We start from the raw sequence: 27,902 nt of genomic DNA on the forward strand, positions 1-27,902 counted from the left end.
CTGGCTGTGGTCCAGTGTGTGTGAGATCTTCTCCAGCTCAGCGTTTCTCCTCTTCAGCTCCATCATCTCCTGCTCCAGCTTCTTCTCAAGCTCTTTGACTCCACTCACTGCTGCCCCCTGTGTGGATCTGACCTGCTGCTGCACCTCAGAGCGTCTTTTCTCCAGCAGACGGATCATCTGGGTGAGGATCTTCTCGCTGTCCTTCACTGCTTTATCAGCAGAGCCGTTGATGGACTCCACCCCCTTCAGGTCTTCCTCTGTGTGCTGGATCTTCTGCTGGATCTTCTGCCTGGTCTCCTCCAGCTCTGTCTGCCTCCCAGGCCTCTGTACTGCTGCTGACACTGTCTGATGACCTTTATGTTCATCCATACAGCATAAAGCACAGATGATCTTCTGATCAGTGCGGCAGAACATCTTCATCACCTCATCATGACGAGGGCAGATGTTCTCCTGGAGCTGCTGGCTGGGTTCCACCAGCTTGTGTCTCTGTAGGGGAGCAGCATCACGATGAGGCTGGAGGTGAGAGTCACAGTAGGAGGCCCGACAGACCAGACAGGACTTGAGGGCCTTCAGTTTCCTCCCAGTGCAGACATCACAGGCCACATCTCCAGCTCCAGCATAGCAGTGATCAGCAGGAGCATCTTGGAGTCCAGTCCCCCCCCCCGCAACGAAACTTGGCACGTTAACTTTGCCGACACGTTAGCGTAGCGCGACAGCGATAGCGTGCGTCCCCCCCCCCGTCAACGTGAGCGCAATTTCCAACCAGCACTGCAGAGAGAAAGGCAATATCCAGGTGGAGTGAAAATACATCCCAGTGCCCACCATCACAGGCATATAGACGTAGATAAGATACATTTACATAAAATACCAGAATGTTTGTAAATTTTTCATTAAAACATATTTTATTTATTTAGTTAGATAAAAATGTTTCCTCCCAGCACAATATGTATTTGTTAATTTAACTCACATTCCTGCCATCATCTTAACACAATTCAGTGTCACTTTTAAGTTGGAAAAGCATAATAATTAAATTACTTAAATGGCACATTTCAAGTAAAACTGTTGCTATTTAGTCTATTTGTGGTGGTATGTGAGTTATACTTCCCAGAAAAAGACTTCCTTTTACATCAAGAATATTTAAATTTTTCATAGATGACTCCCAAAGAGACAGACATATTCTGTCAAGTTCTAACCTGAAGACCACTCTGTCTGGTCCAAAAAGAATTATATTGAATTGAGAGCAGCTGTTCTTATTTTCTCTTTTTTGAGAGAGATTTGCTCAGATTTTCAGTTGACCTGTTGATTTGATTTCTCTGATTAAAATTAAAACAAAGTCTGATATTTGGCAGCTTGTTTAATTCTTATACATAGGTATAAAATACATTTTTTATAATAACATTCACGAGTTTTCGTTGTAAAAGTCATCATTTTCATATACACAAGTTGGACGTCTAAAAGTATCGGTATCTGTATTGGTATCGGGATACTAGCCTTGGTATCACCTGGTATCGTATCGAAAGGAAAAATAGTGGTATCGCACATCCCTGCTTCCACACACACACACACACACTATACTGTAAATGGCTGCAGTTTCCTTTACAAAAGTGCTACAGACATCATTCAAACATCCACGTGTTTGTCTCATCAAGACCTATATTTTACATTTGACAGCCACTTAAAAACAAATGCAGGTCAAAAATATGCATCATTTGCATACACAGGCATATGATGATTAGACCTCTTCTCCCTCTTTGTCAACACACAAATGCCTGCAGTTTCCTTTAGAAAAGTGCTACAGACGTCATTCAAACACCTACGTGTTTGTCTCATCAAGGCCAATATTTTACATTTGACAGCATCCTCCAAAAAAAAAAAATGGAGGTGAGAAATCTGCATCATTTGCATAGACTTCTTTCAGCAGATGTCACCGGGCGTCGGCAGAGGACGGGGGTCAATTGCGGGCGTCGACAGGGGTCAGGCGTCATCGGGGGTCATCGGGCATCGCGTCGGCCACGGCGGCTCAGTCCCGCAAACGCTGCTTGCAGCTTTAATTTATTGTTTTGATTTAATTTAATTTATTAGTGTTAATGGCTGCTGAAAAAAGGGGATGAATAGTTCAAATTCGAGTTGAAAGTAAAATATACAAATGTTGGAAGTACTAGTAATCATTACTATGTACAGTTATGCCCATCTGTTATCTTTGTTGGGCTTGAATTTATGAATATTTTTTTTACCCTGTGCATCTTTTGTTTTGTTAGTAGTACTTGTCATTGCTCCAACACGAATAAACATGCTGCATCCCACTAGATGGCGCATTTGCCTTATTTACAAGCACCATGGTCATCGGAGCTGATTGCTGCCACTCTCAGCAGCATGCGTCTACTAAGGTCTACTAAGATTCCACAATCTATTACACCTCGCGAGCAAAACACTATAATACTAGGAAAAGAATCCTCTATATGTCAATAAATACAACAGATTGAGTATTCATAAAAAAAAAATGCTTACTTTAAATAAGAAAATCCAACAAACCAACAAGTGCAACACTAAAAAGCAAACCAACAATCAAAATAATGCTTAATTGCCTTAGCTTCGTCCCACACTTATCAGCTTAGCTACTAAGAATAACACACATTATTCACCTGGACAGAAGGAGGTTCTGAGGAATGTGTTGGTCCTGGAGCTTCCTGGTCAGGATGTTCTGGAGATCCCTCGGGCTCAATGTCTGCAGCGCCAACATATTTTAGAATTGCTCCTGCAGAGACAAAGCTCATTAGATCATCAAGCAAAACAGATCAGAAGCGCATTTTCCTATTTTATTATTACAGTGATGTTGCAGTAATATAGGAAAATTAAAAATGTATTTGTTTTTAAATTAAACATTATGATTGCAGTGTCCCTTTAAAGCTTTTACCCAATTACAAAACTGTCACTTTTAAGAGTTTTTGGCATTTCTTTACACACTGTACTAGTTAAAGTAATAAAACTAAGATAAATGACCCACTACCACAATAGTCTAAAATAGTCAACACCATGCCAAATAAAGTATTTCCATAAAATATTTCTTTGAATTATAAAACAGTAGCACATTTCTAATTAAGGGCCTACAAAATACAAACTAAGCTTAGTAAATTCATCCTAAGTTAAGGCTAAAATAACATTAAGAGTCAAATATGTGAGAGACAACTTCCACTGAACAATAACAGGGGACTGACTACAACAACAACTACAACATGCCCTCCCTCCCTCCCTGTTAGAATGTGAATAAACGGGTGTGGAGTCAATCAGTCATTCCCATGGCAGGATAGGCCAACTTGACAGGACATGGTCAACTTTCATAAAACAAACAAAAACGCTGATTCATGACGAACAAATATTAGCCAGCCAGCTAACATTTATCCGACGCTAGCTAGCTGGCTAGCAGGACAAATAAACAAACTTGGGGGGGGACAACAGCGTTTCACCTCCACCTCTCCAGCCCACATAAACAAATAACTTACCTTTCCCCTTTGCAAGTTTTTCTTGATCAGTTTTCTTTTCCTTCCGTTTTTCCGCACTGCTGGGATAACTCCTTTCTGATGCCATTATGGTGTCTGTTTGTTTTTAATCCTCTCGCTAACGGGAACGAATGGTAGCTGTCAATCATTCACATCCATGGACCAGAGTCCAAGATGGCGTCCCATTCCTTTCAATGAAGTTGCTCACCCAGCGCATGGCTCCCAAAAACTTTTTGACTTCCGCATTGATGGGATAATAGAGCATGCGCAGTTGTGTCAGTGTGGAGACCGTCACGAACCGTACGAAATTCAACCTGGAAATGAATGTATTTTTTACGGAACAACTGACGATTGTTGTTTGGAAATTTTGATGATGATAATGATGATGATGATGATGATGATGATGATGATGAATATTATTATTATATTAATAAAATAGTATTATTATAATAATGTACTATTATTTGTGTATTAAACAAGTGAGCAATGTGCCACTGAATAATAAATGATAATTCTTTGAAGCAACTCTCTTTGGAAAGCAGACAAAGTAATGAAATGATTGGTCTATTTATTTCATCAGAACTAAAAAATAAAAAATAAAAACTCAACGATCTTGAAAGTTCCTCCCTTTCTCTTGCACCTGTCGACCGGTCAACTTTTGGCTTCTCTACAGTGTTCGAGAAAATGCCGACCTGTGCTGCAATTAACTGTGTCACCCGATCAACAGGCAAAGGGTGCAAAGGACCCACGTTATTTCGGTAAGAATGATTAATGAAATGACTGTAAGGAACTTTTATGCCGCTGACGTTTTTACGTACGTACGTCCGTGTGTGTGTGTGGCTAACACAAATTTGCAAATATTTTGTCGTCCTCATGGAATTAAACAGCACACCATGTTAATTTATCAGTGAGTGCTCTCTCTTTTCATGCAATTCATCACGCTTAACATGTAATGCTGAATCATGAAAGCTATGGAGCAAAAAATAGTAATTACATAAACGACGAGTGAAATAAAATGTGTCATTCATTCAATAAAGATTTCATTCATTCATCTTCTATACCCGCTTATTCCTATTCAGGGTCACGGGGGTCTGCTGGAGCCTATCCCAGCTGTCTTAGGGCGAAGGCAGGGTGACACCCTGGACAAGTCAGCAGGTCATTGCAGGGCCACATAGAGACAAACAACCATTCACACTCACATGCATACCTACGGACAATTTAGAATGTTCAATTGACCTCACGTGCATGTTTTTGGAGTGTGGGAGGAAGCCGGAGAACCCAGAGAGAACCCACGCAGACATAGGGAGAACATGCAAACTCCACACAGAAAGGTCCCAGGTCCGGGCAGTTGAAAATGCCATTTTATTTCATTTAACAAAGCATATCATTATTTCATCATGCATTTAATTGTTTTGTGGTCCTGTGTTTTAGTGCTTCATAATTGTATTCTGTTGTCAAATTTGCCCATCAAAGTCAGATTAGTAATCCTGTACATCAGTTTAAGGAAAACCAATTCTAGGTAATGGATTGCAGATCTTGTAGTGACCTGTTACAATGGAAAGAAATGTATACATAATAAGTACGTCTGTGTGCCCGATATTTTAGCTAACACTAAACTTTCTGCACAACTGTCTGCATTGTGTTCAAGCTTAAATGAGTTAAATATGTTTGCATACCCAATTTTAAGTAAAATTACACAAAAAATTTTTTGGAATGTTTTGCTTTTTACAGCTTTCCTTTTGGGGACAGAAAAAGGTTGCACAAATGGGTGGAAAATGTGAGAAGAAAAAACTGGACACCCAATGACAACTCCAGGCTGTGTGCTCTTCACTTTGAGGAGAAATCTTTCATTTTGCGCGGTGAGAGAAAGTGCCTAACTTCAACAGCTGTCCCAACCATTTTTAGTTTCTTCAAATCAGGTAAGAGCATGGCTACCAAACAAAAGGTAAGTGAGTCACACACACACCCACACACACACACACACACGTGATTTTGATCAAATCTTTGACCATACATATTCTAAAAAATGTAAAGAGGTGTCAGAGATCTTTGAAGAAGACAGTTTTCTCGTGATTCAGGAACCATGTGACAGCCATACTGTGTCTGATGTAGATGTAGAGTTCACAAATGATGTAGAGATCACCAATGATGAAGAGATCACAAATGATGAAGAGGTCAGAGCAACAATGAAGGGATTTTACATTGACTGTTCAGTTAACATGTTCAATGTTAAAATATTCACATGAAAAAAACTTGAAAATCGTTACGGCAGACGTAAAAAAAAATTTGTAAGAAAGTGTTGAAAGTTATCTTGAAATCATTTATGAGGATACTCATTATAATATTGATGAAGTGTTATTTCATGTTTTGTTGGCTGTTTCAAGGGTTTATTTAGTTTGTTGTGACACAATCTAAGGTTCAATTTGTAAAGAAATAAAAGTTCTTGTGAAAAAAGATAGTGGTCAAAGTGATATTAGTGTTATTTGTGTTTGTGTTTTTTGTAGTCTTGTCTGGATTTGTCCTGTTCGTTTCTGGTCTGTGTTTGTGTTCCCACTCTTGGCCTGCATCTTGTCGTGGTGAGTGGGCTTTTAACTAAGACAGGACAATTATATATATTGTGTGAAGCCAGCAAAATAGTCATTATGAGAATTATAACTGAAGCACACTAAATAATACACCATCAGTCACATTTTGCTTTTCTGTTATTAATCTAATGTGTGTTATGTCAAGCCTCCACAGTGGCGTGCTGCAGTCAGGATGAGACAAACAAGGTGAATGGATGGACGGATTGATGAGCCCAGCGAGCCTCCACCAGCCACAGACAAGCCAGTCCCATTTTCCACCCAGAAGGATGTCTCTTCCATCTATCTTTGCCTGCCAGGGAAATGCAACCAAACATAGTAATTACAGATGACGTTGTCTCTGTTAAAGTGACACATGGAAAAATAATAATAATATATATATGTTTTGTGATTCATGTTCATGACAATAACAATCAAACAGATTTTCTTCATTCTTCCAATGAGTTTCGCAAACAAACATGGAATTTTCCCTGGATCATACAAATACGTTTGTAGATTATATAAAGGCAATTATAAAACACATTTGTTGTGGTTTTATATTAAAGCAGATAGTCAAACGTAAATGTAGCATGGTAATGTTGCGAAGACACATTTATTTTTGTTTTTCTTTGTTTCTTTAGAAGCTTTTATTTTGGTTTTCTGTGGAAGCACAATAGACAACACACATGTTAACGTCCGCTACTACGGTTCGCTCCGCATAGGTCTCACGAGCCACTTGAGAGACTTCCTCTCGAGCGTTATCTACTTTTTACATTTCAAAACACAGATCCATACCCGACTTCGACTTGAACATATTAATCATGTCGTTTCCCACATTCAATCTTACTCGTATACATTTAAATATTCACATTTCTACCTAATAAACATCCCATAACGTTAAACGAACACTAACGTAACCGAGCGTCAACCCCGCCTCCTGGTAACCTAGCAACGGGCTAGCCGTTGTTTCCTCTTCGCTAGGTAATCACTCAGAGACGATACATTCAAAATGTAAATTTAACTCACATACCCTCGATCTCAGACTTCAATTACGAAACAGCCACACATACATTTGCTCTTATTTTCAACCCTTTCCCCTTCTCACCTGTGGAAGCACAACAGATAACACACACGTTAACGTCCGCTACGACGGTTCGCTCCACATAGGTCTCACGAGCCACTTGAGAGACCTCTCTAGCGTTATTCCCCGGGGCGAACACGACCTCCACTGGTAGAAGTGGGTAACTGCACCCTGCTCACTGATCACTCTCACACACGCCACAAACCACAACAAAAGCAGGAACAGTGCTTTGCCACAATTATGCTACATAAACACGTCCTGGTCCCCTCTGGATCCTCTTTTCCGGTCCTCGCGATCACTCTCTTGGCTGCGGTGGGCATGGTTGTGCCCGCGGTGTCTTCCTTTGTCAGGGCATTCTCTGGCCCAGTGACCCATTCGGCCGCAGATGTGGCACGCCCCCTTTTCGCCTCTGTCTCCGCTAGTCGCCCTTCGTCGGTTGTCGTTGTTCCTGTAGGGCCGTCTCGCCGTGTCACTGAGGTGCTTCATCATGGTGAGGGAGGCACGCTTTATCTTCTTGTCCTCTGCATCGCTGGCCTCCTGCAGAAGCCTCTCAGCGTGCACTGCATGACGTCGGACCTCTGTCAGCCGGGCATCTTCAATCCCCACGCAGCAGCTTGTGTTAACTGCTTTGGCCATCTGGGGGAGCAGCCCTTGTCTGAAAGCAGTGATGAGGCTGGCCGTTTGGTTGACGGCAGTCCTGATGAACGTGGCGACGCTGCGGCGTCGGTGCTGGAGTGCGCAGGGTTGTACAGTGGTAGCGTTGGATGAGGGCAGGCGGGAGGAGGGAAGACAGGCATGTCCAGGAGAGGGTCCCTCGGGCCTGTAAGAGAAGGATACAGACGATTTGGTGCATTTGAATGCTCGTGTGTGAGTGGCTCCTTTTCTCCCTCCTCTGGGGAGTGTGTGTGAGCGTGTGCACCCTCTGCCGTTATCTCTGTCACCCCTGTGCTCCAGCGCCCAGCGCTGTTCACACGTTTCTTTACTTGTTTCCTGTCCCTGACCTCTGCTTCAGGTTTCCAGAATGAAAAACACCTTTCATGATCTTTGATGATTTGAATCTCCCACCTGTTTGGGTTTTTCTTTTTTGTAACCTTTCCCTCGGCTATATTCAGTTTATCCCGGAGGTTTCTCAATTCCTCCATACTCAGTGATCCCCCCTCTGGGAAACCATACTTTTCAACCCAAACATCCAACATATCAAGACAATCTGGACCGTATTTTTTCCGCATGTCGTCCACAATTTGTCCCCCCTGGGGAACTGCAGCAGCCACTTTGCGCTGGTTCTTCCCCATCCCTGTCTAGACTTATTACTTGTAGCTGCACAGGCGTCCCTGTGCCCCCTTTTTTTACTCAGGCGCAAAAAGGTAGAGAAAAAATTCACCCCTTCGGTACTTAGTCACCAAAGGTTTTGCCCGCTCAGCCCTCACCAACCTTCTTGGATATCTGGTGAGCGGGACAGGCCCGGCCAACGCACACTCTGTACTGGGACTGCAGTGATTCACAATCACCGCCTACCCACACAGAAACGACTAACGCATGCGTTCCGTCCTGTACTGGGACCGTTCGTGGACGACAAGAAAAAACACCTTGGTCACTGTGATGTCTGGAAAAAGAACAATTACTTCTCACCCGATCTCCGGATTAGCACTTTCTCTCCAGGTTCGTTGGATAGACGTGAAGCCGATCAGATCCACTCTTAGACGCCGATCCTCTCGTCTCTGAATGCTTGGTTCGAGGTAGAGGGGGAACGAGGAGTTTCCTCCGTTCCTGGTCCCGGGCCGTCGACGTCCCAGAGTTTCACTGACGGGTCTCCAGCTATCCTGTTCGTGACACCAAACTGTTGTGGAAAAGAGCAAAGCTACCGATGCAGAAATGCTGAGTAAATAAGTAATTTAATGAACATGAAATAAATGATCGGATATCCGAGGCACAAACAAAGTACAACCAACAGAACAGATGCAACAGGTGCAACAGCTCGAATGAATGCCAGTGCGAGTGCAAAGAGAGAAGGAAGAAGAAGGTCTTTTATACAGTGGAGGCTTTGTCACCGTCAACCTAGTTAGACATAAGCTTTACTAACTGTGGCAACACAAAGGAGCAGTGTGTGGGGGGGGAGCGGGGGGGAAGATGATGATGTTGATGAGTTTACAGAATGCAAGGGGGTTATTGTTAAGGGGTAAGGATATGGACGACAACGCCACCTCAAGTTGTTTGTGGAGGAAATAAAATAATGAAAATCACACAGGTTTCGTGTACAAATGAGCTGAGACGTGGTTTGCAAAAAAACAGACAAGGCTTTATTATAATTGAAGGAAATGCATCTAGACAGAAAGGAATCCAGGCAGTTACGAATTTAAATTAACTAAACTCAGAAAAAGGAAAACAAATTTATAAGTAAACTACCAAGACCAAAAAGACACAAGGGGGGGGGGGGGGGGGAGCACCGTTCGACACAAACAACGTACGAACAAGGGGGGGAAACTTAAACCATAAATATCAAAGCAAATGAGCGAATCAACTTCTGAAACTCAAAAAAAAAAGGGAAAGGATCTTCAAAATAAAGGAGGCCAATGATTCAAATAAGGGGGGAGAGATGGGTCAAACAAAAGCAGGACAGGCTGACACCACACGGGGAGGGGGGGGGGCAACAGAAACAAGACGACTCACGGGATGTGATGATGGTGTTCAGGGCTGAGGCCACCGAGATATAGCAGAGCAGGTTGGATGGGGACGGAAGCCCAAGGGAGTCACCCCAATCACACGTGCACATCCCAGTGGGCAGTCAAAATTGGGTGGCGACGACACAGCAAACTAAAACCAAAAAAAAAAAGAGGGATACCACCACCCGTCCACACCTGTCGACCTCAGCCTCTGAATCACAAAAGAAAAGAAAACAATTAGGAGGGATCACGAGCGCGTATGCGAACTCAATGGTTAAGCTCACACCACCACACACACACACAAATCAGGATTAGATCGACATTTAAATAAACCAAAAATACAATTAAATCAACAATACAACAAACGAAAATTGAACAAACAAACAAAACAATTAGAAGTGGTTAGTGGCCACTACGCGCCGACTGTCACACGTCGAACGGCCGCGTATTTCAGGTCTTAATAGACGACGTGATCGGACACTTTCGGCATCAGCAAAGCAGCAGTAAGTTGACTGGTTTTTAGAGGCTGTCAGTGCAGCGGCAAAGCCAAGTTTCTTGGCGGTATCTACAAAAAAAACAAACGATGCCATTAAGTGGTTTGGTCAGCTGTTAGATGCTAGTGACGAAAACTAAAGAAAGTAAAAGACTCACCGGGAGTTGCAATAGGTGGTACATGCCGAAAGCGCCACGGCGCACTACATGTCAGACCCTAAAAATAAACCACAGTCTAAAACCAGTACTCCAAAACAATGAAAAACAAAGTCGGCAGAGGCAACCATACCTGAGGCAGACGCGGACAGGCGCACGGAAACGTGACGACGGCAACGGAAGTGACGTGACGGGGCGTCAAAGTGCAGTAATAGCCAACTGTTTCCACCCCTGTCTTTATAGCACCCCACCCCCTAATCATTGGTTGACGGGCCAGGCAATCAGTGCGTCGGGCGTGACTATGATGCCACATAATGATAGAGAATCACTCTATTTATACTGATGTGCAGAACCACTAGAGTGTCATTTCTTCACTGCTGTCAGCAACAAGCATTTGGTGTCACACTGGTGTACAACACTTATGGGCTAATTAATAAGAAATGACATATTTATGAATCACCCGCAATGCCCAGATTGTTGCTGCTTATCTGCTGATATAAGCCGTCAACTGTTGCAATATAGAACCACGGGCAGGAAATTACAATTAGTGTAGAGCGTATTATAATTTAAAAGTTTACTAACGGTAGTTCTTTAAAGAATTTAGCAGGGATGGAACAGGCTAACGTGACGACGTCACTTGTAAAACGGTAGGAGCTCAACCTGCTGTCACGGTGAAAACTCTGTGTTACGTCCCGTCGAGGGGGACCGAGACGCAATGTGTGGGACACCTTCCCCCACTCCCAAGCCTCATTAATTTCTCACGGCAGTTGGCAGTTTCAACAAAAACATTTATTAATCAGTAAATGAAATAAACAAAACAACTTAACCGGTGGGCAGCAAAGGCTTCAGGGTGGGCCCAGGCCAAAATAATAAACCAAACTCCAACTAGCTCGCCTTAAGAACTAACTAAAGAAAGAAAGAGAACCCAAATACAGAAAGGCTAACCTCCCTACATACTTAATAAACAGGAGAAAAGAGGGGACAAAGAAAATGGCAGCCCACCCCTACGGCTGCGTGCTCTAACGCCATTTCAGAAGTGACTAACTGCAGACTTGGGAGCGGAGGAGGGATGACCGTCAGGCTGGCTCGACTGCTCCTCCTTCTCAGCCGTGGCGCGTCCAATCAGCAGCCGACATCCAGGACAACTTGCCAAATGTGGTGCCCAGAGACATTAATGAAATACTGGAAGCTGACAACAGCCTAGATATCACTGCAGCTAATGGAGAAAGTATGCCATATGTTGGCTGGGTTGAAATTACATTCAAGTTAGCTACTGATGGAGCTCCAGTGACAGAGGTTATCGTCCCCACACTTGTCATGAAAGGCACCAGTCTGGCCCGGCCCATCATCGGTTCCAATGTAATAGGGCTCATTGTTGACACCGAGTTAAAACAGTCTAACACAGCCAACAAGCATCAGTTGATTCAGTGTGTCGTGGCAGCATTTCCTGGATTTGAAACAAGTGGTGTTCAAACCTGTGTGGAACAAGTGAGCACAGAACAGACATATGAGTACATGGTAAAAACAACAAAAGAGAGACTAAATGTGCCTAAACACACTTCTATTAAGGTAGAATGCCGTGTACAAACATCTCCCTTTCAAGAGGAAATCACCCTCATATTTGAGCCTGATGTAAACCCACAGTGGGCAGAGGGGCTTGAGTTCTGCGACACCCTTGTGAAACTAAAAAAAGGAGTGAAGCCATTCATTATCATTGATGTACAGAACCCCACGGACCATGATATTGTGTTGGCTGGGAGAACAGTTGTAGGAACAGTGCAACCAATTCAAGCTGTTTACCCTGCCTCAGTCTTCGCAAATTTCCACCTGTCTCTACAGCCGTGGTGAGTCAAGTGGATGTGGAAAAGGATGAAGCCTCCAGTGATGCTTGGGACCCCCCAATTGACCTAAATCATCTTACTGAGCCTGAAAAAGCAGTGGTACAAAAAATGTTGAGAGATGAATCAGCTTCCTTCTCCAAATCAGAGAATGATATTGGGTGTATAGACAAGCTACAGCTCTCTATCTCATTAACAGACACTGAGCCTGTTGCAAAAACTTACCTGTCTGTTCCCCAGCCATTGTACAGAGAAATGAAGGACTATCTGCATGACCTGATTGCACAGGGATGGATAAGAAAATCGAACTCACCGTATGCATCTGCAGTCGTCTGTGTCCGCAAGAAGTGTGGTGGCTTGCGGTTGTGCATAGACTACCGTGAGCTTAACAAAAAGACAATCCCTGACCGCCAGCCAATTCCAAGAGTGCAAGACATCATGGATGGCCTGGGAGGCCACTCTTGGTTCTCCTTGTTAGATCAAGGTAAAGCATACCATCAGGGCTTTATGGCTGAAAAGAGTAGACCTCACTGCTTTTGTGACCCCCTGGGGTCTGTATGAGTGGATCAGGATACCATTCGGCCTGATGAATGCACCCGCTGCCTTCCAGCGATGTATGGAGGACTGTCTGGAGGGTCTAAGGGATGAAATTTGTATCCCATATCTCGATGACACAATAGTGTTCAGCAAAGCATTTTTAGCCCACGTGGAGGATGTCAGAACAGTACTAAGGCGGCTCCAACACCATGGCATTAAATTGAAGCCCAGCAAATGTGAGCTCTTCAGGCGGGAAGTGCGCTACCTGGGACGCATAGTATCAGCAGAGGGCAGTAAAATGGATCCGGCTGACACTATTGCAGTGAGAGTCCTGAAAGAGAAAAGACCTCGCACAGTAGGAGAGCTTCGAACCATTATGGGCCTCCTTAGCTACTACAGTATATTAGAGGCTTCTCCTGCATTGCCAGCCCCCTCTACAACCTCCTAAAAGCATCCCCAGATACGCAACAGTCTGAAAACAAACCAAGAGGCACAAAGAGAACACAGATGAAAGTAAAATGCAAAGGGGTTCCCTCAAATCAGCCCATTACATGGACTGACAAACATCAAGAACTACTGGAGAAGTTGATAGACTGTTTAGTAGAGCCACCCATTCTTGCATTTCCCGATTTTAGTAAACCTTTTGTTCTACACACAGATGCCTCCAATCAAGGACTCGGTGCAGTTTTATATCAAGAGCAAGCTGGAAAGATGCGAGTCATTGCATATGCATCACGCACACTTACCGAGTCTGAGAAGAACTATCATCTTCACTCAGGGAAACTGGAGTTCCTGGCTCTAAAGTGGTCTGTCTGTGAAAAATTCAGAGACTATTTGATCAGCTCCTCTTGCACTGTCTATACAGACAATAATCCGCTCACTTATGTGTTGTCAACAGCCAAACTGAATGCGACTGGATGTCGGTGGGTAGCTGAGCTGGCAGATTTTCACATCACTGTCAAGTACCGTCCAGGCAGAGAGAATACAGATGCTGACACTCTTTCCAGGATGCCTGTTGATATTGAGACTCTGATGGAGGAGTGTACAGAGGAACTCTCATCTCGATCAGTACAAGCCACAGTACAGTCTGTTGAGGAGCAGGGCACCATTCTATGGCCTATGACCCTGTCAGCACAGTGTACAGCAATAGGTGACTCAGCGCATCAGCCTATCCCTCCTGAAGAGATCCGTCTGGCCCAAAGAGAGGATCAGCACATTGGCCCTGTGGTTGAGTCTATGATGTCTGGTATCAAGCCCACAATTCAACAGTTGAAGTCATTCAGTATGCAGTCTAAACGGCTGATGCGTGAATGGGAGAGGCTGATGCTGGATGATGATGGCATTCTGCGTCGCAAAACAGCTGTAAGAACACAAATGGTCCTTCCTGAAAAGTACAAAGACACAGTATTAAAAGCACTACATAATGAGATGGGACATCAAGGAGCAGAAAGAACAACCTCGTTGGTAAGAGACAGATTCTTCTGGCCACAGATGCAGAGAGAGATTGAACATTATGTGTCTTCAAGTTGCTCCTGTCTGAAAAGCAAGAAGCCCAGTAGAGAAACGAGAACACCTCTCACCAGCATTATCACTACTCAGCCTTTTGAATTAGTGTCTGTTGACTTCCTGCATCTAGATAGATGTTCGGGGGGATATGAGTATATATTGGTAATAATTGATCATTTTACAAGGTTTGCACAAGCCTACGCGACCACATCAAAGTCTGGCAAAACAGTAGCTGACAAAATATTTAACGACTATGCCCTGAAGTTCGGATTCCCCTTGAGAATACATCACGATCAAGGAGGCGAGTTCGAAAATCAACTGTTTGCTCAGTTGACGAAAAACTGTGGCATTGTAGGCTCAAGAACGACACCATATCATCCAGAAGGCAATGGTCAAGTTGAGCGCTTTAACAGAACGCTCCTACAGATGCTGAAAACGCTCACAGAGAGGGAGAAAGCTAACTGGAAGGAGTCATTAAACAAGCTCATCTACTCATACAACTGTAAGAGGAGTGACGTCACGGGATTCTCCCCCTTCTACTTGTTGTTTGGAAGAGCTCCACGACTTCCTATTGACTTCCTATTTAGACTAACACCAGAGACTGGAACCTCAGACCACCAGCAATATATGAAAAAATGGAAGAGTGGGATGCAAGAAGCATATGAGATTGCCAGAGAAAGGGCACAAAAATCTGCAGATAGAGGAAAAAGGAATTACAACAAAGTCAGGAGCTCTGTGTTGGAAGAGGGTGACCACGTCCTTGTCAGAAACATGACTCCCAGGGGTGGGACAGGCAAACTCCGCAGTCACTGGGAAGACTGTATCTACAAAGTTGTGCGTCAGGTAAACAAAGAGCTTCCAATCTACGAAGTTGTGCCTGAGCAAGGGAGAAAAAGAGACAGCAGGATCCTGCATCGGAACCTTCTTCTTCCCTGTAATTACTTACCATTGGAAATCCCACTTAAAGTTGTTAAACCGCCAAAGAAAAAGAGCATCAGTGATGACAAAGGTGACAACACAGTACAATCTGAAAATAGCAGTGACGATGAGGATGAGGATGATTGGTATTGCTACTTGCCAGTACAACCTCCACCAGCAATGCAGTCTCAGGCTGATGACAACACAGTCCTAACCGAAACCGAATCTGTGAATGATACTATGAACGCTGACTCCAGGGAGGAACCGATGGAACGGATAAATGACAATCAAAGTGAATCACACTTGCTGGATCAAAGCTGTGCACCAAACCAGGTAGAAATTGTCTGTCCAGAGGAGGTTCCTGCAGAGGACAGTACACCAGCACCTGCATCACCTGGTCCAAGTGGAAATCCCAGTGAGGCTCTGCAGCTTTCCAGAAGGCCGATGAGAGAGAGACAGGCACCAAGAGTCTTCACCTACAATGAACTGGGTAAACCAGTTTGTTACAGCGTCGGGCCACAAGCTCATCCTCAATATTTACACCAAGTTCTGCCTCATGAACGAGAAATAGCAGGGATGCAATGGAGGTATGCTGTGCCGGTTCCCCACCATCAACCGGTACTCCTACATGGGTACTGACCACAAAGCACTCACACTCATACATTTCATAGACTGTTAAGAACACAGAACACACACTCATACATTTCATGGACTGTTGAGAACACAGAACACACACTCATACATTTCATGGACTGTTATACACACACATGCACTCTCATGGACTTTTCCAGAAGCTGAGTGCTACCACATACATTCATGGACTGTGTAAAAGCCGAGTGTGACAAACACACATACACATCCCATACATGCATGGACTTTTGAGAAAGCAGAGTGTTAATACACACAAATACACTCACAATGGACTGTTGAAGCAGCTTGATCTGCGCTACACACATATTGCAAACACTTAAACACTTTTTTTTTTTTTTTTTTTCTTAAAGCTTATAGTTAGACTCCATCCACTGTCAGTTAAGCTGCTGTAGGCTTACGCCGTGGAGGGAGATCTTTCGCTCCCGTTACAGGGATCGTTGCTCTGTGCAGGCGGAACCTTTATCACTCTCCTCACCCAATCAATCTTTTACTCTATCCAATCTTTTACTCTATCCACTCTGTCCAAGCTCTCATTATGCTTTGTACAGTATGCTCGATATGCATGATACTGCCGCAGTCTCTGTGTCCCCGGCAGGTGATGACCACTGCGCCAGGAGCTGGATTGTGCTGTCCTGGGGGTCTTGCTGTCATCGCTTCATCCCACCACCACGCTTAAGACCTGGACTAGTCCTATCGGCAGATTGTCCATCGAGCTAGGCTCTTGCCTTCCAAAGCATGGACACTTACACTCCACATGGACAGCAGCCTTGAATTATTTCCTATTCTTTGTGTTTATATCCGTTTTGCCTGGTTGGTGTATCTGTTTTTCACTCTGTCCTGTCTGCCACCCTGGCTCACTCTGCTCCTTTCTCTCTTTCTCTGTCTCTCCTCTATCTTTATACTTCACCCCAACTACTCATAGGCAGATGATGGCCCTCTGGAGTCTGGTTCTGCCCTAGGTTTCTTCCCACAGGGGAGTTTTTCCCAGCCACTGTCGCATCTTGCTTGCTCCGGGGGCCCAGTTGGTTCTCTCTGATTGTATAAAGCGCTTTGAGACGCCTTTGGCTGTGATTTAGCGCTGTACAAATAAAAGTTTATTATTATTATTATTATTATTAAGGACTTTAAGTAGGCCAAATGTCTGCATACGAACTGTTTGAATATTTTGATTGGATGATATGCATCTGCCCTAATCGTTTCATGTCGAGGACGACATCTTTGTTGAGGGGGAGTGTGTAAAGGGTTATAATTGAAGAGTCATGTAATTGATCACAATACTGCATTAATGTTAAAAAAGATGAAAAGTGTTAAAAAGAAATGTTAGAAATGGTTAAATTGAATAAGATTTAATTCATTCATTTAGTATTTTATCTTTTATATTTTTTTGTTGTTGGTGTTAAAAAGTAATGTTAACAGTGATCCGCACGGCGATCTGAATCCAGGAGTCTGTGATCGATTGTGTTTGCCTCCACACCGTACCCCACGGGAGTCGCGCAACACATGGTGGGAAACAGCGTCACTCAAGGAAGTTTTGGCTTCGCTGACACGGTCCTGAAGGGAAGTGGGTTTTCGTGCACTGGAACGGGATGAATGTGTTCAATCAAGCAGTACAAACCTGATTAATTGTCTTAATACTTCACTTCGAATGGCCATATTGTTTCGGATTAGAATTAGATGACAACTTCTTCACAATATTTGCAACTATTCAATTTGACCAGCAGGTGTCAGTAGAAGACGAAATTTCATGTTGACTATTTCCTAATGGAAGTGCTCTCTTTACGTTGGATTTTTCTCATAATTATTTGAAGTGTAGGCCTGTAGTTGATGAGGAATCACGGTGGGCTAACGCTACTCAAACAGCTTCGATGAAAAAAGGGAGTGTGATTTGGGTTTGTGGTACATTATGACAATCTTGGACTTGCAAGACTGAGGCGACGGTTCAATTCCCATCAATGTGTTATTTAGCTCATCTATTCTACATTTTAAATAGATCACATTTGACATCTGACCCACTGAACACTTACTATTGAACATATTTTTAAACTATGGGCTATTTAGCCTTGTTTTAGGATATAATATAATTCATTGCACAAACTGTCAAGCTAAGTATAAGAGCTATAGTCTACTACAATCAGTCGTGCCAAAAAAGAGACATTGTCTTTATTTTTCATTTTTATTTTATTGTGTCAGCATTGAACCATACAAGCATGTAGTGTTGTCCAACAAGAATGCATGGCGAATCAAATCCCAAACAACCTATGAAACAATGAACACGTTTCTATTGCACTTCATTTTATTGAGCACTAGATGACCTCCTCGAGCACTGTGTCATTGAAGCCTCGAGTAATGAACCATTTTTTGAAACAAGTGTCGAAGCTTCAACAAAGCCTCCATCGGCCATCACTACCTACGGCTGCGTGCTCTAACACCATTTCAGAAGTGACTAACTGCAGAGTTGGGAGCGGAGGAGGGATGACCGTCAGGCTGGCTCGACTGCTCCTCCTTCTCAGCCGTGGCACATCCAATCAGCAGCCGACATCCAGGACCGCACCTGCAAGGCGTCATCCACTCTCTCTCACACACAGACACAAAGATAGAGGCACCTAGACCCACCCGTGGGTCATAACACTCCGTGTGGATCTTTTCACTCTGGCATTGAAAGGGGGTGCTAGCGCTAGCCGTTTGCTAAGCTATGTACAGACAGCACCATCGCTTGCCGAACCACATAGTCACACCGTTTATATACAACAACTCGTCAAGTCAAGTCAAGAACTTCTTTCAAAAACGATAACTAACTCAAACTTTTTTGTGTGTTTATAAAAACAAACTTAAATTGAAGTCATATTTCACTTCGTTTACGTCTGTCAAATGAATATTTGCACAGGAAAATCTTTTAGTTTTACGCAGCAGCACCTAAATGCACCTCGCTTTCTGTGACGTCACTCCTCTTTCACAGCAGTATGTTGACGAGCGACTCGCGGCGGGAAAGTCCGATATGCCACTTTTTCCCAATACGACGAAGAGAGTGACAAAAGCCAATGTCTTGTGGTGGAAAGACACAAAATATGTGGCTTGCTTCTAAAAAGGGAAAAACCCCGACAAACCTCCATTTAAGAAGCTCGCACAAAGCAGTAGTGAACATTTTTATTGAGACTGGGAAGTAGACACGACAGTTTGACTCAGTTGACTCAAATATCCTGTGGCGATGAGAGTGGTTATGGCTATCTGATAAAGCAAGATTTAATATTGGGAATTTAACAAAATGAAAAGGAACCGACAACACCACCCTGGGAATTTCACCCAGGGAGTTCGACTAAACACAAAAGTAATAATTAGGCACACAGGTAAGTTCTACGAGGAAGGAGTAGGAGACGTGGTTCAGAATGTTTAAAATATCAAACCAACTTTTATTCAACATTTAAAAATAAAAGGAACAAACAGCCCAACACTTAAAACGGAGCTACTGAGCTCCTTATTCTTGGTGTAGAAACTGAGGCTTACCGATGAGGGGGCCAAACGGGGGAGGAACCAAAGAAAACAAGGAACACCCCACTCACACGTGACACACCTGCAAAGAAAGTGAAGTGCAAAAAAAAGAAGAAAACAACCACAATCCCGGGTCACAGCACTCAAAGGGGCCCACCACCCGGGACACCGCCACCACCAGCAGCTCTCAGCGACTACAAAAGAAAAGATAAACAGTTGGTTACTAAAAGTTCCCTAAAATCTGTCACATGTACTGAAATAGCAAGAAAAACAAACAATGCAATCTCTCTCACACACACACACACACACACACACACACACACACACACACACACACACACACACACACACACACACACACACACACACACAGGATAAGAAAATCGAACTCACCGTATGCATCTGCAGTCGTCTGTGTCCACAAGAAGTGTGGTGGCTTGCGGTTGTGCATAGACTACCGTGAGCTTAACAAAAAGACAATCCCTGACCGCCAGCCAATTCCAAGAGTGCAAGACATCATGGATGGCCTGGGAGGCCACTCTTGGTTCTCCTTGTTAGATCAAGGTAAAGCATACCATCAGGGCTTTATGGCTGAAAAGAGTAGACCTTTAACTGCTTAATGCTGACACAATAAAATAAAAATGAAAAATAAAGACAATGTCTCTTTTTTGGCACGACTGATTGTAGTAGACTATAGCTCTTATACTTAGCCTGACAGTTTGTGCAATGAATTATATTATATCCTAAAACAAGACATCCATGATGTCACACACACACTTCGACGGAAGCAACATGCACCGTCGACCGTCTGTACAGGGCGGCTAGCGCAATCAAGTGCGGGCGAGGCAGCAGTGTTCCTGCACTTATCTTATAGGACCGAGTTTTGGGCCACAGGTCTTGATCACCAAGCGTCCTCCAGGTGAGGAGAACAACGAGGAGGCTCTGCGCAGCTTTGTGCTAGCAGGCGGCTGTAGTGTGCCGGTGAGGTGTTCAGGAAGCACTGTGCTGAACAGACGAACGGAGGTGTAAGATGCCTGTGTGACCAGCAGGGGGCAGCAGAGGACCGACAGCCGCAAGTTCCTCCTCAGAGAGGCCTGAGAAGGTTCTGCACTTTCAGCTCCTCCAGGAGGTCCTCAGCAAAGTGTCAGAGTTTGTTGTTTTTTTTTTTTTACCTCGGTCGGCAGAGTCACAGTATGAAACTTGTAGCCAGGGGCGCTGCAGCTCACTCAACACCTACAAGGTTTGAAAAGGAAATGGAGTGGAATTCATCTGGAATGAAAAGAAAAGCATAACTACAGCAGAAAAACTGAACACAAAGACGCACAAAGTTTGAACTACACACTGATTTTCTTCTTCTGTTGATTCAAATGAATTTGACAGAAATAAAATCTGAAAAAATAGAAACCAAATGTTAAATTTCGACATTTAAAAAATGGACAGATTCATTTACACCCAGAAAGATAAGAAGATATTTAGCTCTCAGCCAATTAGAGCTGCTGTGTGTGTGTGTGTGTGTGTGTGTGTGTGTGTGTGTGTGTGTGTGTGTGTGTGTGTGTGTGTGTGTGTGTGTGTGTGTGTAGCTGCTCTCAGGGGTAGATCCTCAAAAAAGGGCGCGCAGCGCTAAAATGCGGCGCATTTTGCGGCGGGATTGTGGCGGCAATTTGCGCAACAGTTGCGGGTATCCACAAAGGTTTTTGCGCTAATGACATGCAGGCGCAAACACGCCCACGAATGCGGCACCTGAAACAGGTGCGAATGTTGCGGTCGTGGCAACCTGAGAGCAGTTTGCGCCAAAGGTTGTTGGTGAGTGCATGTGTTTGACAGTGAAACTCTGCTAGGATAAAAGCGCTCCTGGCATTTCGATGCAAGACGCGTTTGTCACCAACACCTGAGTACCATTTGTATTTTTCATAGCCGATCTAAAATATTGGCATATATACTGTAGTCTATGCTGATCTATATGTAAGATTTGGGGACCTACATATGTAACCGTGTTATTAAATTGTGTTCAATCATTTTTAAACTTGGTTGGGGCACAGCCATGGCACTTTATATTTTATTTTTATTTTATTTTGTATTTTATTTTGAAGTTAGCGCTTTGCATTCTGGGCGATCCTTAGTACAGAGGAAGCCCATGAAGCAGGTGAGACGGTCTCCTCCCTGCTGAGACAGAAATTAATGCAATAAGTTGAGCTATGCTTCATGTAACTGTGTTTGAGTGTTTAAATGTGTGCTGGTGTCTTTCATTTAATTTTTTTTTTTTTTTTTTTTAAAGCAAAGTTCGTTTTTATTTTTATTGCTATTAAAAACGATTAGCATGCTAGCATGTCCATTAGCAGGACACAGCTCTCATACGGAGCACGTTGTCTCTGCAGGAGGTGACCAAGTTTCACGGAGCAAGTTATGGTTGTGTCCCATTCTGTTTCAGGTATGTGTGTGTAACTGGAAGAATGTTACAGTGTATAAAAATGGAGCTTTAGGGAGTTTATTATTTAAATTGCGAATGTAATTTTTTTGTATTTTGTAGAAAAATGTATTTTATTTTTAATATTATTTGTATTGTAAAAACAACTATACGATCACTACTTCAGTACAGAGGAAGCCCATGAAGCAGGAGGTGACCAAGTTTCACGGAGCAAGTTATGGTTGTGTCCCATTCTGTTTCAGAGAATAAACTGCTGCTCCACACCTGACTTATGCAAGTCTTCATTATACAGCAAGCAGGACAGTAGGAGAGGTCACACATATATATATATATTGCAGGCTTTTCAGAGAGGAAAGTTACACTCAGAAGCCAGAAACACTTTGACAGACAGAAGCTACGCCTGGTTTTGGCCGGCGGTGTTTGCGTCTGTCAAACTGCGCGCAGACACAAGCGCAAACTCTTTCTGGATCTGCCACGGTTTGAATTAGGCATATTCGCATAGAGGGGGGGCGGGGGGGGTGTCATTTTGCGCGTAATGACTCATTTAAATACATTCAAATGAGTCTGGCGCAACCCTGCCGCTACTTTTGCGCCGATTTTCACGTTTGCGTCCTCTCTGTGGATCGGAATCACCGTTTTTGGCGCTATTTACACGGATTTTCAGGCGCAAAAGCCGCGCAATCGCTTTGTGGATCTGGCCCACAGTCTTTTAAACTGGGACAGTCTTCACACATTTGCAGATTTAATTTTGATTTCTAAAGTACTGCATAGTTTGGCTCCAGATCCTCTGGCAGAGTTCACCAGCCAAAGAAACAGGTGTGTGTGTGTGTGTGGGGGGGGGGGGGGGGGGGGTTAGAGAGCGAGTCTGGACACAATTTGAACAGCTTGAAGATCTCGATTGAAGCAGCACAAGTCCTCCATGCAGACATCAGGTTGCACAGCAGTGGGTTGAGGACCACTCAGCTGCCCGCTGAGCTGCCCACTCAGCTGCCCGATGACAAAAGAACACAGAAAAAACAGTTCCTGAAAGCTCAACCCTCGGGGATTTGAAACAACTGATGAATGTGATATTTATGTCCCAAGTTTAGTTGTGTCTGTTTGAAACAGGGAGCTCACTCACTCACTCAATCATTCACAGTGCTCTGGGATTTCAGGTAACGGGGAGCAGCTCAAAGCCCAAGTGGTTCTCCGTCAGGCTCCATGTTGAGTGGAGGCAGCAGCAGCAGCAGGGTGAGTCCTCACTGACTCATGGATCCACATGAAATGTGATACCAGTCAACAGGGTCAGTGAGAGGTGGACCAGTGTCTGTTTCACTCCACTGGAGACTCAGTGACATTGTTTGAAGCAAGTGTGATCGTCCTCCTGTAGGTGGCTCTGCTCTGCTGTGATGTGGAACTGGCCAATCCTTGATCCACAGTCTCTATTGCAGTGGGTGCATGTGTGAATGCTTGTCGTGGTGGTGGTGGAGGTGTCAGGACGCGTCTTGGTGGTTGCTCTCTCCTTTCTCAGTGGCCTCTTTTTCCCTGCGGCACTGTGGACGTCCCTCTCTATTTGTACTGAGCCTTCATGATCCATCCTGCTCCACATGCCTCTCTGGAGGGCAGCCTCCTCCCAGGTGTTGAGCTTCAAGTGGCACTTTCTCTAAAGTGTGGTCTTCTAGTTAATGTTTATCACTCTCTTGAAGGTTTATCGTTCATGTTTTCTGGAATTTCTGGTGAAAAACAGATTGTAGATGTTATTTTTCATGGGGATGAAAAGTGAATGAAAACTGTTTTTATCTTCATCATATGTTGAAAAAAGTCAAATTCAGTTCATTTGATTAATTTACTGGAAATGTCATATTTTAGTATATACAGACTATTGACGTTCCATGATTACTGACTTTTTTTTAAACCTTTTTCCAGAGTGTGCTGTCATTTCAGGCAACACTTCCTGTATGAGAAAGACTAGAACCAGGAATCCTGAAACACTAAAGCAGCAGCTCAAAGTCCAACACGGTCGTGTTCACCTCCCGCCCCTTACTTTAGTCGCAGATCAGAGGCGAGGAGTGTTGGTAGATCACAGCCAACGATCCATACACTGGAAGAACCCAAAACGCTGGAAATTGGACATGAGATGTGCTGCGGAGACCAGGACCAAGCAGGTACGGATGATGAATGAATGATAAGATATGATACGTTGTTTCATCAGGAAGTTGGTTCACCTGGGACGGTCGGCACGTAAGCCCGGGAAAGAGATGTGTACCTGCAAAATACTTTGTTCAGTGTGAAATGAGTGAGTGAGTGAATTGGTGAGTGAATGAGTTGGGGTGGTGTGTATGGGTCTGGATACCCATTCATTTCCTATGGCGGTCACTTTTGACCGGGAACACCACAGGTGTTGATTAAAACACTCAAAATTCAATGAAAGAGCTCAAAATTAATTTTATATGTTCAAGTGCGTAGAGTGTAAGGCCTTGAGGCAATCAGATGTAAAACACAATATTTATGAGTGTTTTAACTTGTACATCAATCAGATTTGACCCAAACACGACAGGAAGGTGAAGAGGAGGTGAAAGTGAAAGTACAGCCACCACCAGTGGACACACAGACCTGGAGAGAATTCTTGGTCAACTCCACAGTGTTGTTCCTCCAACAATGATTCTCACCTGCTTTGTGGTGCTTCTTCCCTGGTTGTGCAGCTCAGCGCCAAGTAAGTTTCTAATGGCTTCACAATGCTGTCCAATATTTCTGCCGTTTGGTACAATCTGCCACTTATCAGATTCACCCACTAATTATGTTTGAAGGCTCTTCTATGACAATAAACAACCTACTGCTGTGTAGAACCAATATATGAACGCAAGAAGGTGAAAATGAGGAGATGATGAGTGTGTGTGTGCGCGTGCGCTCTTGGTGTTAGCCTCTCTGCTATATCAGCAGCTCCTCCAGTCACAGGGTGGATCAACATCAGCAGATCCACTTGTGGCTGCAGGTCTCCAAGAAAACAATGAGGGAAACACTGAGTGGTGACTTATAGCAGCAGGCTGTCAACACAGGGTTAACTCAGCTGCTTTGTGTTGGATGGTGAGTGCAGTGAAGCTGCTCCACTGGAGTCTAGGATGGAGATGAAGATGTGACAGTGGCAGAATGAGGAGCTTTGTTCAGTGTGAAGGATTCATGCAGACAGTCAATCAACACATTGAACACACAAACACATCACATCCTTCCTTCATTTGACAGCAGACAATAAAACAGCAGTTGGATCAAAGATGCACTGGAGTCCGAAGAGACGCCAGTGAAGGATCTCTGATCCAGTGGAGCTCCAAGCTGCAGTGACTTTACACACAACTGAGCATCATGTTGAGTTGAAGCAGCAGATCAGAGCAACACTGTCAGTCACAACAGGACATGTTGACACTCAGTGGCTGGAACACACTGGAGTGTGAAGCTGCACTGAGGACACTGTAGTGGAGACACTGAGGACCTGGGGCTTCATTTACAAAAACGTACATGGATTTCATCCTGAAACAAAAAAATCTGGATGTTCAAAATGTTGCGAACGCACAAACGCACACCCATTTCCTTTGAGCGTCCCAATCCTTGTGGAATTGATCGCACATGAGCACGAGCCCTGCTCCTCCCTCGGAACACCTCCACATACAAAGCGTTGTCCCCCCTTGTTGGAAATCCAACATGCTGGTGGACTTTTGGAAGGACAGTCTTGAGGTCAGCATGACTAAAATCTCCAGTGAGGATGGTAAAGCTTTTGGGTTTGCTGTCTGTTGATCACTGATGGCCTGGTACAGTTCATTGAGTGCAGCGTTCCTCTCACTGCTGTTGTTGGTGGGAGGGATGTAAACTGCAACTAGCAAAATGGCAGTAAACTGCCAGGGCAGATAGAATGGACGGCACTTTATGATCATCAACTGTGCCAGTGGTGAACAGTGTTTGCATACCACTGCAGTGTCCCGGCACCACGCACCACAGATGTAAACACATGCTGCACCACCGTGGGACTTCCCTCCATTTACATGGTGATGATGATGATGATGATGATGATGATGATGATGATCAGACATTAATGAGTCTTGATTCACTTTCACTGTCTTCAGAATCTCACATGTCGACCACAACTTCTCTCTTTGCTCTCCTTCATCCAGTGAACTCTCAGAGCTTCAGTGTGCAGTGGTGTCTTCGGCTCTGCAGTCCAGCCCCTCCCACCTCACACTGCTGGACCTGAGTGAGAACTTCCTGAGGGATCCTGGAGTGAAGCTGCTCTGTGCTGGACTGCAGAGTCCAAACTGCAGACTGGAAGTTCTCTGGTCAGTTCCTGCTTTCTACTGGTGGACAGTGTGTGTCAGCAGATGACAACTGGTGTGTAACGCTGCTCAGTGTGAAGACTTTGAAGCAGATATTCAAGACTCATCTAGACAAAGTGGATGTTGTTGATATTTTCATGTCAACAATCTGCAGCCAGAAAAGACTTTGGATGGTGGAAGAAAGTGTGGAAAATGTCTCCAGTCACTTTGGAGCTCAATGGAAGTTGTTGATTGGTGATGAAGGTCACATGACTGAGCAGAAGATCCTGTGAAGAAACATTAGAGGCAGATTAATAGTGCAGCAGTATTTCTTCATCTTGTCCTTTGAATGTGTTTGACTTGTAACGAGACTCTGATGACTGAAAACAGCCACAAGCACACAAAGGACTCACTGATTATTTTCCATCTTCACTACTGATTGGCTGCACACTGACTGACACACTGCTGTTGTTATTGTGTTGACAACCCACTGGCACAATGAGTCGTTTGAGGGAATGACTCAGTGATCCCAACAGCTACACATCTGGATCATCAACAGGGAGAAATGACTCTGAATATGACATTTGCACCATGGAAGAAATCAAATATTGATTCTTTATTCAGGCTGGAGAACTGCTGGTTGACAAAGCTCAGCTGTGATTGGCTGCTCTCAGCTCTGAAGTCCAACCCCTCCCACCTCAGAGAGCTGAACCTGAGTTGGAACCACCTTAAGGATTCATCAGTGAAGGAGCTGAGTGGTTTTCTGCAGAGTCCAGACTGTAAACTGGAGACTCTGAGGTCAGTTCACCCTCTTCACTCTACAACTTCTATCACTCTTGTTGTTGTCATGATTTTCACTTCACTGCTGTTGGAAATTCAATTTGCAGTCACATTTTTTTGATAATGAATGAAAGGGCGTGTTTTCATTGCCTCACCTCGCCTCGCCACGGTATGGTGTTAGGGTGTTTGCACTGGCTGCTACACAGTTGTAGGGGGCGCTGTTTTGGTACCTCAATCCCCCAGGGTCCGAGCAAGACGAAGCGAGTTTAGTGGTGACGTAGCGACGGGCAGGGCACTGGATTGGCTCCGTGTCCGCGTCGATGTTCCCTGTCAGAGCGGACATCCACGCCAACTCCTTTGACACAGAACTTCCGTGTCAGGTACATTTTACCGTGAATACAAGTAGCTACTATTGGTGTTGTACAAATACATTTATGTGTATACAGTTTTTGAAAACAGCTTTTTCAATACATGTTTACTTTTGTCTTTTGGGGAGAGGCAGGCGAACCGGGAATGCCCTCGACTTCGCGAGTGTGTTCAACCATATTCGCGAAAACGACAAAGGGCAAATGGCGAAGCGCTCGGTAAAGAAAACAAATCGAGTTGCTCCTGCGTGAGGCGCGGTAAGCTAGGGAACCCCAGGAGTCTTGAGGAGAGAAGAAATACTGATTCGTCGAGAGGACGTGGCTCTTGGCCGCGAGGAAGCCTCAAACACCGCGGCATATAACAAAGTCGTCCTTGGCTCGCGAGGGCAGCTATTTCAAATAAGGAGGCGTGTTTACTGTCTGTTTTTCTGTTTGTTTTTAAATAAACGCTATTTCCCGTTGTATCCGTCTCGTGTTTACTTTTGGTGAAAATATAAAGGTTGAACTACACATTTGCTCGCATGGAAAACGAAACAATAAATTATAAATGTTGCTGCATAAACGATCAACTGTGACTTCAGTGAGGGAAAGTGTTCTTTCTTGAACAGAAAAGCAACCACAGACCGAGCAGCAGGTATGAAACAACTACTTTGTTGTTGTTCTACTTTGTCC

The 27,902-nt window shown here is 44.1% G+C and overlaps 1 protein-coding gene and 1 pseudogene across 1 annotated transcript in view; one reads left to right on the forward strand and one right to left on the reverse strand.

Annotated features, from left to right (window-relative positions):
* The window catches only part of LOC142896356 (ribonuclease inhibitor-like), a 268,010-nt gene that overhangs the window by 191,873 nt on the left and 48,235 nt on the right, over positions 1-27,902 (reverse strand). The gene's annotated exons all lie outside the window — the stretch shown is intronic.
* The window catches only part of LOC142896487 (uncharacterized), a 47,419-nt pseudogene continuing 43,436 nt past the window's right edge, over positions 23,920-27,902 (forward strand).

Source organism: Nelusetta ayraudi, unplaced genomic scaffold (genome assembly GCF_046127955.1).
Source record: "Nelusetta ayraudi isolate G7.1 ecotype Tasmania unplaced genomic scaffold, CSIRO-AGI_Nayr_v1 ptg000053l, whole genome shotgun sequence".
NCBI lineage: Eukaryota > Metazoa > Chordata > Actinopteri > Tetraodontiformes > Monacanthidae > Nelusetta > Nelusetta ayraudi.